Source organism: Nematolebias whitei, chromosome 5, assembly GCF_014905685.2.
Source record: "Nematolebias whitei isolate Nwh7 chromosome 5, NemWhi1, whole genome shotgun sequence".
Taxonomy (NCBI): Eukaryota; Metazoa; Chordata; class Actinopteri; order Cyprinodontiformes; family Rivulidae; genus Nematolebias; species Nematolebias whitei.
In genome coordinates this window covers 8,477,027-8,490,316 of record NC_056502.1, presented here as the reverse complement: position 1 = coordinate 8,490,316, position 13,290 = coordinate 8,477,027, and the positions used below count along the sequence as shown (strand labels likewise).

At 41.9% G+C, this 13,290-nt stretch overlaps 1 long non-coding RNA gene across 1 annotated transcript; it reads right to left on the bottom strand.

Annotated features, from left to right (window-relative positions):
- Positions 1-17: 17 nt before the first annotated feature.
- Positions 18-9,071, bottom strand: LOC119409867. Its single transcript, XR_005186804.1, has 3 exons — positions 8,936-9,071; positions 4,665-4,944; positions 18-98 (listed from the first exon to the last, which is right to left on the bottom strand). It is a non-coding gene; the product is annotated as an uncharacterized LOC119409867 (long non-coding RNA).
- Between the last annotated feature and the right edge of the window lie 4,219 nt (positions 9,072-13,290).

Below are 13,290 nucleotides of genomic sequence, written 5' to 3'. Positions count from 1 at the left end.
GCGATGAGAGAGGGAGGGCAGAATCAACAGCAACCCCTCCTCCTCCTTTTCTGTTTTCAGTCTTCTTTTTCCAGTTTTGCCTCACTGGTAAGGTCCCCCTGTACAGAAAGCATGGACACAAAAAGTGGAGTGTAAGAGGAAATTTTAAATAGTACAGTTAAACCATTAAAATAAACATGTTGCGTTGACAGGAGCATACAGACCATGCCATGCATACACACATGAATACATGTATACACGCGCACATGTGCACACACACCTTTTCATGTCTGTTCTCATGGTACAGTCTGCCCCTGAGCATGCAAATGACTTTCATTATGCAAATGCATGCAAATCAGATCCAACCATCTGAGAATCAAGGGTGGGAAAGAGGAAAAAAGCTCGTCACAGAGATTGAATGAAAGAATAAAAGAGAAAAAGGGACAAGAGAAAAATCCTTTCGAGTGGCAGGAGGCAGTAGGTAAATGCTCTGCGGAAAACAAGTCGCAGTTACGCTGCTATTTTATTATGACTTGATTTTTTTTTTTAATTAATTCTATTCTTCAGGCTTGTCATTTTCAAGGACGTGAGTATATTTGGGTATGTATTGCCAAAGGCTTTTCCAGCAGAAACACTACATCACTTACATTTAAGAACACAAACGATGCTCCAGATTTCAGTCAACACATATTTTGAGTCTGACAGCTACAATTAGGCATAAGTGAAATTAATTCCGCATATTAAACATCTATAAACGGCTCTTTAGTACTACTGGCACTCGCCAGCTAAGCTAATTTGGATTTGGTGTAAAATACACATTTTTCATAGCCTTGAAAGCTGACTCTAAAATTGCATTCTCGTTTTTTCATAATCTGGCTGCAACCTTTTATAGAATGCTTTATATGTGTACTGTACAATGCAAAGCAATCAAAGAAAGAAATCAAATTGTTATCAAAGAGCAGATGATAGGATTTCATTTTTAATTGTTCAAAATCAGCATCTGTCTTTATTTCATAATCACCCACACCTGCAGGCAAACATGTGAATCTAAAACCCTGAAAGCACAAACCAGACAGCTTTCTAGATTCCACATTCATGAGCAGGTGGAGTCTCTTTCTCACAGGTTTAGCTGTATGGTTTCTGAACCCTTCTATTCAAACTAATCAATAAAGAAAGCTGACTAATCAGTGAGGGAAGCACTCTCTGATTTTGCTAATACTCTAAGCTCAGCAGAAAGGATCCTCCATTAGCCAATAGAATAAGGAGCCAGCCTTTGTCTCTGGGTGTCAGTAGGGGAAGGCCACATCTGAAAGTGGAATACGGTGGTAAGACCAGGGGTGGCTTGGAGTGTGAGAGAGTTGAGGTGGCTTAGCTAGGAGGGGAAGGACTACAGGGGTGGGGTACTGCTGAATGGTGGCAAACCTCTCCTAATTGGCACTTGACATTTTTTTGCCACTGGCACTGGAGTGGGCCAGCTTTCAAGCCCTCTCTGGGTCCTTGTTGGAAAAGTGCCTTATGCAAATATGTCGAATGGGCTCTATTGTGGAGCCGCTGATATTAACAGCTCACGCAACAATGAAATTGTGTGCTTACGCTGGACACGTAGGTGTGAGAGAGAACTAGACAATGGCGACCAGAGCAGCTTCAGCCTGAAAAGACCCTCCATCGGATGCTTTGCCAAGTCATTTCAACAGAATAGGCTTTTCGGAGGACAGAGGCTTTCAGTAAAAGCTTTATTAATGACTGAAACAAACAAATGCATGCCCTGTTTTTCTCTGGCTTTGAGAGTGTCTCTATTTGTAGTGTTTCTGAATGGTTTGATTTATTGTGATTGAATATAGTACTACAGTTGTGGGCAGAGAAAGCTTCACTCATTCTTTCTGAAATATTGTCCTCCTAAAACATCAGTGTCTCAGTTTGGATATAAAAACGTATTCATGCTTTAGTGCAATGCTGTACTTCTCACATTTTCTTTCTTCTCTAAGCGCCTACATTGTTTACCCTTAACTTTCTCTCTTGGGTGGGTACTACTAGAGATCTAAAGATACATGCAGAATTATTTTGGAGAAAAAAAACAAGAAACTTAATTGTAATGAAGCTCATAAGTATTCATGTGTCATAAAAACACAATGCCGATTGTATCTTCATTTCTACATTACTGAAAACCATCAGGAAGGCAAACGGAGCTTTGGGTCAGGGAGCAGCAGCCACCTTCCGTGTGGTCCAAGGTAAAGTCAAAGTACACCTGTCACTGCAAAGTTGCCAAACCTAATCTCTTTTGTCTGATAAGACCCGTTGACTTTGCAACTGCCTACAACACATTCATTCCTCTGTGAGCACAGAGGGGTGGTGGGATTGCCAATGTTGTAGAAAATAACAAGGTCTGGCTTTGCCCTCTGGCCTGACAGTGAAGCCATTTTCCAAGCCCCGTTGGTGTGTTCCGTCAAGAGAAAGAGAGGCGGAGAAAAGGGGGCAAGAATCACTGAGTCGCATTCAAAAAACTGTCTGGCTACTTGGACCCGGCAGGACTGAAAGGGAGGAAAAGGGGCGCATTGTCCCTCGGTGACAAGTGGACTAGCTCTATTGACTGTAAAGTCTAGTGGTGTGGGGGTGAGCGGGACCCGACCACAATAGCTGTTTTTCTATTTGACACTTAGAGTCTAAATCTGCTTGCCTAGTGCATGAAAGCAAAGATAAACCCACCACCCTCCTCCTTCCCTTTTCTCTCTCCTGGCTTCTTTCCTTCTTCACCATTTCTCCGTGCGCCTTCTTTCGATTTCAGACAATGCCACGGGACACAGAAAAAGAGAGAGCAAAGGCCCTAAGGCAGTTTTAAGGAACTTTCCCATCTCCGTGCCATTTTAAGGGAGGAAGAAACGAAGGCAGTCTCTTCTTTGGGGTCCCCAGTGAGAAGTGTTAGTGATATAACTGTGCCACACACACAGCCAGAACAAAGCATTGCTCCATGACATGAGTCTCCCAAGGCACTGCTTAAGGTCTAAACACAATCTGCCCAAGACTTCAGTGCACACATTTAGCCTCAACAGTGCAACTGAGACAAAGAAGCAAAGAAAACAGCTCTGCAGCGCTAAAGAACATGTCTATCTTGTACCCTTTAGAGGGTAACTTTATTATACATCTTCTTAGATAAGCAAAATTTTGGTTGCAAACATGCATACAAATGAAGTTTTGTCATGCCTACGAGTCTAATAATAAAACATACTCAATAGAGAAGGGGGGAAAATCTGCTTCAGCTGACATCCAAGAAGTTGACATCCCTGGCTGTCACTTTCTGTCAAGGCCCTCATTTCTCTCCACTACTAGACGAGCACAGAGCTCCGATGTCACACTCAGTCCCTGCAATGCAGCAGGAAGGCAGATATAACTGTAGGACTTGAAGAAATTGGCATTTCAAGCTTTTAGATAGTTCCCTTCGCACTTGCACAATGGTTTGAAATGTGTAACATGTCAAGCTAACTATATCGAAACCCAAGGAACTCTTTTGTCTGAACAATGCTGCAACCAAGTGGAATATGTTCTATGGTTAGGGTTTACTGCAAGACTTGTAGCAACATAACTGTGAAGACTTGAAAACCATTCTTGGCAGCCTCTCTCAGCAGGAGCGACCCATTGGCTTTGATGGGCAGAACAAAAATCACCCCTTCAGTCAGCTATCAGAAACCTTGAGGTTGAAGATCTGATTGACCAATTACTCCTCACCAGGAGCCATGGCAAAGATCCTAAAGCCGCAGATTGTTCTCCTTCTTTCACTCGTGGATTTCGTTACTGGGGGTAGTTTCTGCTTGATTGCCCCCGGACCACTCCCCTTCTGAGCTTTGCAGCCACACGCATCAGCATTCATTGAAATCCCATCAAGTTTTTCCACATGGTAGCACCTCGTGAAATAGAAGCTTTAGCACAGTCCATTCAAAACCAAGCCGACTGACAAGTCAAATCCGACAACAGCTATAGGACCCCCAAATCAAACATCTTTTCAGGCATAAGCGTGAATGGGAGTCCCAGTAGTTAGAAGAAAATAAACCAACAGCGGCTAACTTAACAAAACTAGCCTCAAACAAAATCTTGTTTCTTCACTTAGGTACCAGCAAGACGTTGGGACCAAAGATTAATTTGAAGGGAGTATTCTTAAATCACACAATCAAATCAGTCCTGGAACTTATGTATAATTCATAGCACAGTGTGTAGCTTCTGTGTTAATAAAGGGACATGTTCTTTTCATGTTACATGTTCTCCAGATACCAAAGATGCAAGCAGTATACTGGGTCAAAAGACAGATCATTTGACAAACTAGCTAACAAAACTAGAGAGTCAAGGCAACATTGTCAAATGACTTGTTAAAATCTGCTTGCTTTGGTAAATGAGTGTTTTGTTTTTGTCTCCCAGCCACGTGAAACTAAATCTAAGCCCCTGCATGCAGCTTCATGTGCAGGGATCATGGGCTTATTAGATTAAAAGTGATCCTGTTGCACAAAATTTACTGTTATAGAGAACTACTGGCTGCAGAGAGCAGCAAAGACGTGCTATGAAATTGTGCAGAATATCTATAGTTACTGAGTAATTCATACTGAAAAAGATGGAGCCATGGTTAAGTTAATTAAAAAACACAATTATGTAGTAACTTCCCAGAGACATAGAACACATGGGGGACAATACGTGTGCCTTACCTTTATTCTGGTTTATGATCCCATCTCCTTTGAAATGCTGTCCATCTCCTTTACTGTAATGTGTCTTCTTGTGTATTTCATGTTTTTATTTTGGAATCCGGAGCATTTCGGGTCTTGATGCCTTTCCAGGAGTGTAATGGGATTCTTGTTACTTTCGGTTATCTAGCTTTATGAAGAATGTACATCACTCATACAGCTAGATAACCAAAGATAACAATCAACCCCTAAGGCTACCCATCCTTTCAAACCCAAGGCAATGAAACATGTGCCAAACTTTGACCTAAAGGCAAATAAGAATGTTGTTAATGTAAAAAAAAAAAATACAAGATATCAAATAATTCTGCAACTTTCTTGAGTTTTTGATTTACAAACCGACTTGAGATGCAGTAAAAATGCATGTTAAAAATGATAATCTAAGTTAATCAAAGAAATTGAAAAAGGTAGTTAAACTTTTTGACGTTGTCTCTGAGCCTTTTTTCCTCCCTCAGCTCAAAGAGGCCCTTAAAAGTCCTGACCCTCATTTTATGATGTCACCAAGTTTGCTCTCACTCCGCCTAAAAACCTTCTCAACCAATTAGAAGTCTCCCTTTGTCCACCAAAAGCTTTGATTGGCTTGAGACTCATGCCAGTATATCATATACTCCACATGTCACACAATCAGCAAGCTGCACCGATTTTTTAACAATTACACGTTATTGAACCAACCAAAACCAACTACGGCACCGAGCTTTTCTTCTCCATCCTGGCGCCCATCCTCACAATCTCTGCTGACTGGCTTCATGGGAGGATGATGGCTTCAAACGCCGCCCCCCCATGAAGACCCAAATGCAGTTTTAAATTGAAAGAAGATCCTTGCTGTTTGAGTACAAAAGAAACTGGTTTGTCTTCATTTACATTATCTGTGCCAAAGCAATTGGCCAGCATTCAAGACTGGTACCAAACCAAAGAGAGGCTATTAGGACTTAAGATGCATTTGCACAAATGTAAAGAGAGGTGACATTTCAGTAGACGTACAAAATGCATGCAAAAATAACTTAAACACGAAAATAAAAATGGCCACACGTTCAGATTCAGACAAAGCGCCATCACAAGCAGGCGCACATTCACTTTCACACATGCCGTGATGGCACATGGCATGAGGCCCCGTCTAATTAAAGCTGTTCTCTGTGCCGAGATCCCTGTTGTGGCAGGCTCCTCCCCACAAACGCCATCAAATAATCCACTATGACTGAGAGAGAGCAGAGAACCACAGACAGAAGGAGCGTGAGGCACAGATTTTTTAATTAATCAACAAAGCTGAACATTTACAGCCCAACTGAGGAGATGCAGGTTTTATGAGAGATGGCTAAACCTCAGTTAGTGTAAACAGCAAATCTCCCTGGCATTGTTCTTCCTCCAGGTTGCGGCTGCATCTGGATGCATGTAGCTTGTTTAAAAACGTGTTGCAGGTTAGAAAGCTGACAGCTGACACATCTTCAAGGTGCTTTGTTTCTATTCTCAAGGACATGGCAAGGCCTTTATAAGAACAAAATCATGCCTCAAGTCGCAGATTTCTGCAAGACACACACGCTCAAGCACATGCTTACACACCACGTGCACGCACACACACAATGTGTGAATCCTTTCACATGCTTAGTGCATAATTACACAGTAGTACTGCACACAGTGACCCACTCTTCAGCTTAAATGAGCATTAATACAGTACAGGCAGTCACACGTTTAGCAAAATACACAAAATGAGATTAAAAATATTCCAAATAGAAAATGTCGTCATAATTTTGCAGCCGATGCTTTTTAAAATATTTAAAGGTAAGCACGTTTTAAACATTTTAATTTGTTTTCATCTAAAAATCTTTTGCAAATTTTTATGTCCTTACTTGTTAAAATTTCAGTTATTATTTTTATTAGCAATGCTAAATTATTATAGAAAAAAGTCAATGTCTACTGTAAATTTAAAGGTTTTTAAGTAGATATATTTGGACAATTTCAAGTTAAAAAAAATTGTTAAGTAGATTAAACCCATTTTTTCTTTTATTACTAGTGTCTGTATTGACTCTGGCATATATGTAAGTTTGATCAAGATTATAAAAGTTATTTAGTGTCAATATTTTGCCATGTCTTAACACTTTATTACATTTTGTGTTCTGCTTTATTTTCACGTGTTTGTTAAATTTACACAGCAATGACTTTATCACAGATCACGTGATACATTTCACCTCAAAAATACTTTTTAAATAAAAGCATGTTAAAATTTGCTTAATGTATAAATAATTTAAACAAATAGAGTGTTGTAGTTTAAAGCAGACATAAGAAGGTTGCCGTTTTGGTCTCCATCATTTAAACGAACCTAATCAGGCATTGCTATTGGCCAGAACTTATGACGTCATTAAATTGGCGCCTCTAATTGGAGACAAAAGACGTAAAGATGACCAGGGATAAACTTATTCCTGATATAAAATATCACATGTTATCATCAGTTTTAAACCAAACGATTCATTCTGTGTCTCAGACTGAATCCTGCAGTTTGGATTAACACTTCTTTTTTTTTTTTACAGATGTTTTGATAAATCATTTTACCGCATTATGAAAGAGGTGCAGAAATAACCAGATTGAACAGTGAGATCATTTGTTTGCAGTGAACTTTGAATTTGTTTTATGAGCTTTGAAATGAGTGAGTCACACTAAATATGAGGGAGGGGGGGTGCAACTCAATAAAAAAAAAAAAACTGTTAAAAAAATTATTCTCCAAATTTGGTGCCAAATTAAACTGTTTTCTTCTACGCAGTTTAGTGATGTATTTATTTCTTTTTGTTTTTTATCTTGACGCTGTCTCTTTGGAAAACCGAGTCTTTCATTAATTATTTACTTTAAAGAGACTTAATTTTGTTTCCACTCATGGCTATTTCAAACCATATCCAATGTTTTCCTGCACTAAAGTTTAGATTTTCAGCCTGGCACCAGCAGGTGGTCACCTGTAAGGTCCGAGCCACGTGCTGTGAGGTCACTGGGTCCCTTCATAAACATACGCTCCTTTAATTTTTCACACAAGACCAAGTTGCTCAACTTTGCATTCAGACAAGACAGTCTGTAAATGACGTCATCCCCAAACACTTTTAGAGACAAAAAGATGATGGGTCACAACTTCAGTCCTGATTCTGCAGCGGCCTGGTTCTCATCACATCTTATTGTGGAGGATTTCCACCACAACACACGCACACGTCGCCGCGGCACACACACGCACAGCTTTATTCATCTGTGGAGAGTGTGTGAACATGTGGGAGGGTGTTAGAGGTGAGGTGAGATTTTTAAGAATATTCTGAAAATTATGCATCAATCCAAAATAAAACCAGGGTAGAGTTTCAAAATAATTTTAATCAAACGTTGGTTTTGATTCACGTGGCTCGAAATGACTTTCATCAAGTTTCTTTTCTTTTTTTTTTATTTTTTATCATTTTGAGTTATTTATCCTATCCCATATTTAAAGCTCCTTTTCTCAGTCCTGGGGGAGACCACGTGTTCTCGGCACAGGCCTGTACTCTGCACGTGCGCGCGGGATATTTGGCATTGTGATGCTTTTATCCGGCATGGGTGTGAATACTTTGTCGTATTACGCATCATCGCAGGTTTGTCTGATAATCCTCACATCTGGGCCACATGGCTGTACAAGGATAAAACACGTTGTTGAATGTTCCCCCCCACCCCCAGATCAAGAGCTGGTGGAACCACAGTGACCCTTAAGTGTCGGGTGGATTAGAAATAAGGCGCATTTCTGGCCCTTTTTGGCTCCAAGTGAATGGCGCAAATGAAGTGTTGGCACAGTGCGTCCCTGACACTGAGGGAAGGAGTTTCGTGACAAAGCACATCCAGTTAGAAGTTGTTCTGCTCCGTTTCACCCTGCTTGTGACCTTTCACAGCACCTGTGCGCCATCAGTCGAAAAGAGCTCTTCGAGCAGACTGAAAATTAGGAATGTGCCAAACATCACGGCTCTCCTCAGCCCTAATTTTAAACATCACTTACACTCCACTCCCTGCAGCGTCTGAACCGAGCAAAGGAAGACACAATCCGATGAGCTGGTGCTCGAGCAGCACCCATGTTCGCGCACATACAGGCGCATCCAGCTCCGTTATGTATGCTGTGGATGCACCCGGCGCGGATGCAGACGCGCTGTTTCTCTCTCTCATCATCATTTTTAGCTGATATCTTGCAGACGCCGCTGCCTCGTTGTGCGCCCTGTCCCTTGAAGGAAACAAAGATGGCATTTCATACTCACGTCGTCGCTTGCGAGCCGCTGCAGGATCCGCGCTCCAAAGGCGAGAAGCGACCGTCTCCGGAGACTGAGAGCAACTGATTCGCCGGAGGCTGGAGCGCGCGCTCTTCATGGCTGCGGCTGCCAGTGACGTGTTTCTGGCTCCATCCATTCAGCTTCTCTCAGAACGTTCCCTCCCCACCACCCCCTCCCTGTTTTGTTATGGTCCCTCTTATTTCTGACAGAGGAGGACGCCGCCTCCTCCTCTCCCTCTCCTCCGCGCGCCGTCCTCGCCATTGCCCGCGTCGTCAGAGACGTTATGAACTTAAAACATTACGGATCTAAAGACATATAGCACCGCCAACAAAGACCCTCCCCTTTATGACACAATGCAGGTCTGTTTGTTGCTCCCCACCCTCTGTATGAAAATTGACGCGACAAGACTCAGCGTATTAACCTGAACATCCGAATCCGAATTGAATCTTTATTTGTTTTCATTTGTAGAAGTAACATCAAAAATAGATTTCAGCGATGTAAGGATAAAAATGTAAGGATCAGAATCTTAATTGATTTTCTAATTAACAGTCTGCTGGCTGCGTAAACGCTTTCAAACGCGCATGTCCTCCGCCTCATTGTGAGGCTGGAGTTTCACACAGCCCCCATCAAGTGCGTCGTTTAGGGCCCAGTTGGGTCCATGTGGGATTATATATATAAAAAAAAAGTTTCGTGTAATCTTGTATGGCTACTAGTATTCGTTTGACACAAAGCCCCCGGCAGAGACCGCGGCCTCCGCTCATGCGCCTGGATCAAGTGCGCACATCCACTGTTCTCATTGTGCGCGCCTTTGATGCACAGGAGTCCAGGAATGTGACCATGGGAGGGGGGGGGGGGGGGGGGGGGGGTGAAGACCGTGCAAATCAGCTTTTACTGTCACCGCCGGGCCCAGAGTCCGCAGACAAGAGCCAAGAAAGGAGGTCTGGGTCACTTGATTATCATAATAATCAGATCGCGAGGATAAAAATCTCCTTTGAATAAATTACAGCTTCAATAGGAGGCGCGACTGCCAAAGAGACAACTTTGTCAGCTCCTGGTTTGTTGTCGGGGGGGGGCTCTCTCCCTCTCCCCCTCGCTCCCTGTGCCTGCTAATGTCCAGGGCTCCCCTTTTTCTTTCACGCCAAATTTTGGACGCTTTCCTGGAGATCAAACTCTAAATCCAGCTACTGTTTCTCTCCTCCTCCCCCCTCCTCCCCCCCCCGCACGGATGCCTGGTTACGGAGTCCGGGCGGGCAGGCAGGTCCTCAGCTCTACTTGGGAAAGTGGAGCGGTTAGTGGTGGCTAATGGGCTAAGGACCGGGCACAATGGGCTGTGCCCCATCCATCCGACCCCTACCCTCCTCACCCCCGCATCACTTCTTCTCCTCCTCCTCCTCCTCGCGTCACCACTTCTCTCTCCCTGTTCCAGTCGCTGCATGGGAACCGAGGAGCACCGGGGCCCGCTCGGTATTGTTGTGGCACATCCCAAGTTCATTAGCACCCATCAGGCCATTCCTGCAGGCCATGGTGGCGGGGAAGCCTCTGACACCCCCCAGCGCTGCTCCCTGCGTTTGTCATTTGCTTCCTATATGTTCTTTAAAATTAATTATTTAAAGGATTGCAACTAATCGAATCAAAGCTTCTGGTCTTTTAAGCAGCAGCTCATTTCTAATCAACAGCTGTAACTTGACGCATAATTATGTAGTCTTACATTTTATTTTAATCTGCTGTGTTAAAGTCATTCTTATAATTAAAAGAGTTTTTATCTAAGGTAATATCTTTTATAATAATAGGATCCTAAAAGAAAACAGAATGCCTCCATGCAGGTGAACCTTTTCAGAACTTCTGACTCGGTTATTATCAATTGATTATCAGCAAAAGCACCATATTAAAACATTAATATTGACGCTTTAACATTTGGACAAAATGTAGTTTTGAATGCTTTAAATGGCACCGGTTGTTCATTTTCCAAAGAGAAGTGAATCAAACAATGTTAAGAAATTATTTTATTACGGAATCAACATCTAAAGTTTAAAGAATCCGTTGTCTTGGATTTAATGTGAGAATTTGCTGCTTTTGGTCAAATGTGTAAAAAAAAACAACTATTAAAAAAAATCCTGATGATTTGACTGTATTACATTTAGTTTATCACTAATCATTTTTAAGACAAAATAAAGAGATTTACAGAAGAACCAGTACAGACGTCTAATAGCAGCTATACTGGTTTCATCCAACGCATGTGACCTGAGCTGAAGAGATCTGTTTGGATCTGTTTGAGTTTCCAGCCTGATCAGAACCGATCCTCTCCACACACGTCCAGGGAAACTCGTTCAGAAGACTTGCTGCTGCTACGGGGACAACCATTCATGGCCCAGGACAATGAATGTCAAACCAGTCAAGGCCAACACATAAAAGACTCCTCAGAACTGGAACCATTGTTTTATCACTCACTGCAAACATGTCAGACTAACCTTGAACCTTCTGTCGGCAGAACGCACACAAAGAGCCGAGGGACAGAAATAAACGTGTTTAATCACTGACAGTCAAGGTCATAAATATAAATATAAACTTACTTCATTTCCTTTAACGCAAAACTATAAATTAGATCAAATTAGATCTGCTAAAGCTAAAATGCTAAACTCAAGATATTAAAACAAGAAACACATATTTTATAGTATTTTTTTAAAGCACAACCATTTTGAACACCTGTCTCAGGTGGTGCCAGGCTCCACAACAGACGTCTCCAACCAGTTTAGAACAAGTTATTCATTTTCACCGTGTCTGATCTTTTCTCATTTTATGCAGGTTCCAATGACCCTCGTGAAATTAAAATCCCATGACGACATACTCCGGTCATGCTTCTTTTGTTTGCATCGTTTCAATCTCAGATGTGGCTTGGACAGCAGAGGGAGCGGAGGCCACACAGCCGAACACCTGCAGGAGTGGGTCCGTGGCCACAAAAATGTCCCGCCAACGACAACAGAAGGACAAAAACATGAGAGAGAGCAGGAAAGACAGAAAACGCTTCAGATGAAAATGTTAGTTTTAATTTGCAGCTCGGTTTTATTTGACCTCAAATATGATGAGGGTGACTGTATTATTATTGAAAGTACAAATATATATCAGGAAACACCTGATAAATGATTCAACTTGAAAGATTTTTTTTTTCCCAGGAAAATTCTGAATTCACTTTTCCCAGATATTTGATTAGACTAAATTTAAGCGTTATAGAGGCAACGAGAAAATAACATGGCGACAATTTTCGAGCTGCAAACCTTCTGTCAGCGTTTTGATCCGTCCCAGAACAACAACAAAAAAATGCTTGAAGGTTTAGGTCGCACGTGAGCTTGGAATTAAATTCTCTTCGTTTATTTGCTGAAACATCATCCAAAAACCAGCTGGGACTGCTGGCGCAGGTCCAAACCACAGCAGTCCAACATTTGATTTGATCTGTTTTATTCATGAAAACGCTGCAAATGAAGGCTGGTGAGAAAATAAAAGTCTCAAAATGAACCATTTTAGTGACATCTCCAAAGGTTATTGTGTTCGTTCATTAAATACAAATCTCAACGTTCCCATTTGAAGCTCATGCTCTTCTTTGTGTTGCATGTGCTTCTTTGCTGAGTAACCTTCAGCTTCATTCATCATCATGAACCTTCCTGGTGGACCCAGAGCTTTGCTACCTGTTGGCTGCACAGAAACTTCTGCAGGCCTCGTGCTGCAGCAGCATCTCGTGGCTCTGGTGTCAGAGACGTGCTCAGCAGCTCAAAGCTCCTGAGCTTTTGTCCCTCAAAATCTGCCCATATTGTTGCAGCTCTGCGGGGGCCCAAACAGCCTCCCTGTGCCAACCCAGACACCCCCCCCCCACCCCCAAGCCTCATACAACCATGCTGTGCACACATGTCCATGGTTTTAAATTGAAAATAGACGTGAGCAGCAACAAATATTTAAATGATTTAAAAACCAAACATTTTGACTTCTATTTTAATTCTTTTTGAACCAATTTTAACTGTTTTTTTATTTATTATTATTTTAAATATAAAGCATTTTGATTGTTCCGTTAAAAAAATAAATAAAAAAAAAGTAGATTTTTTTTTATTTGCATTTTGTAGATGCGTATTTCCTTTGACTGACGAAGAATCTGTCAAATGAAGCAGGAGCAGCCACCTTCACGTGCACGCGCTGCCATCCATTGTGCTGGCACACATTTCATTTGATCAGAAGCAGAAAACACACTCACCTCCTCCTCCAGCTCCTTCTCGTCCTGAAAGAAGGACTTCACAGAAGCAATAAGGACGATAAATGTCAAAATTATATATATATATTATATATAATATATATATATG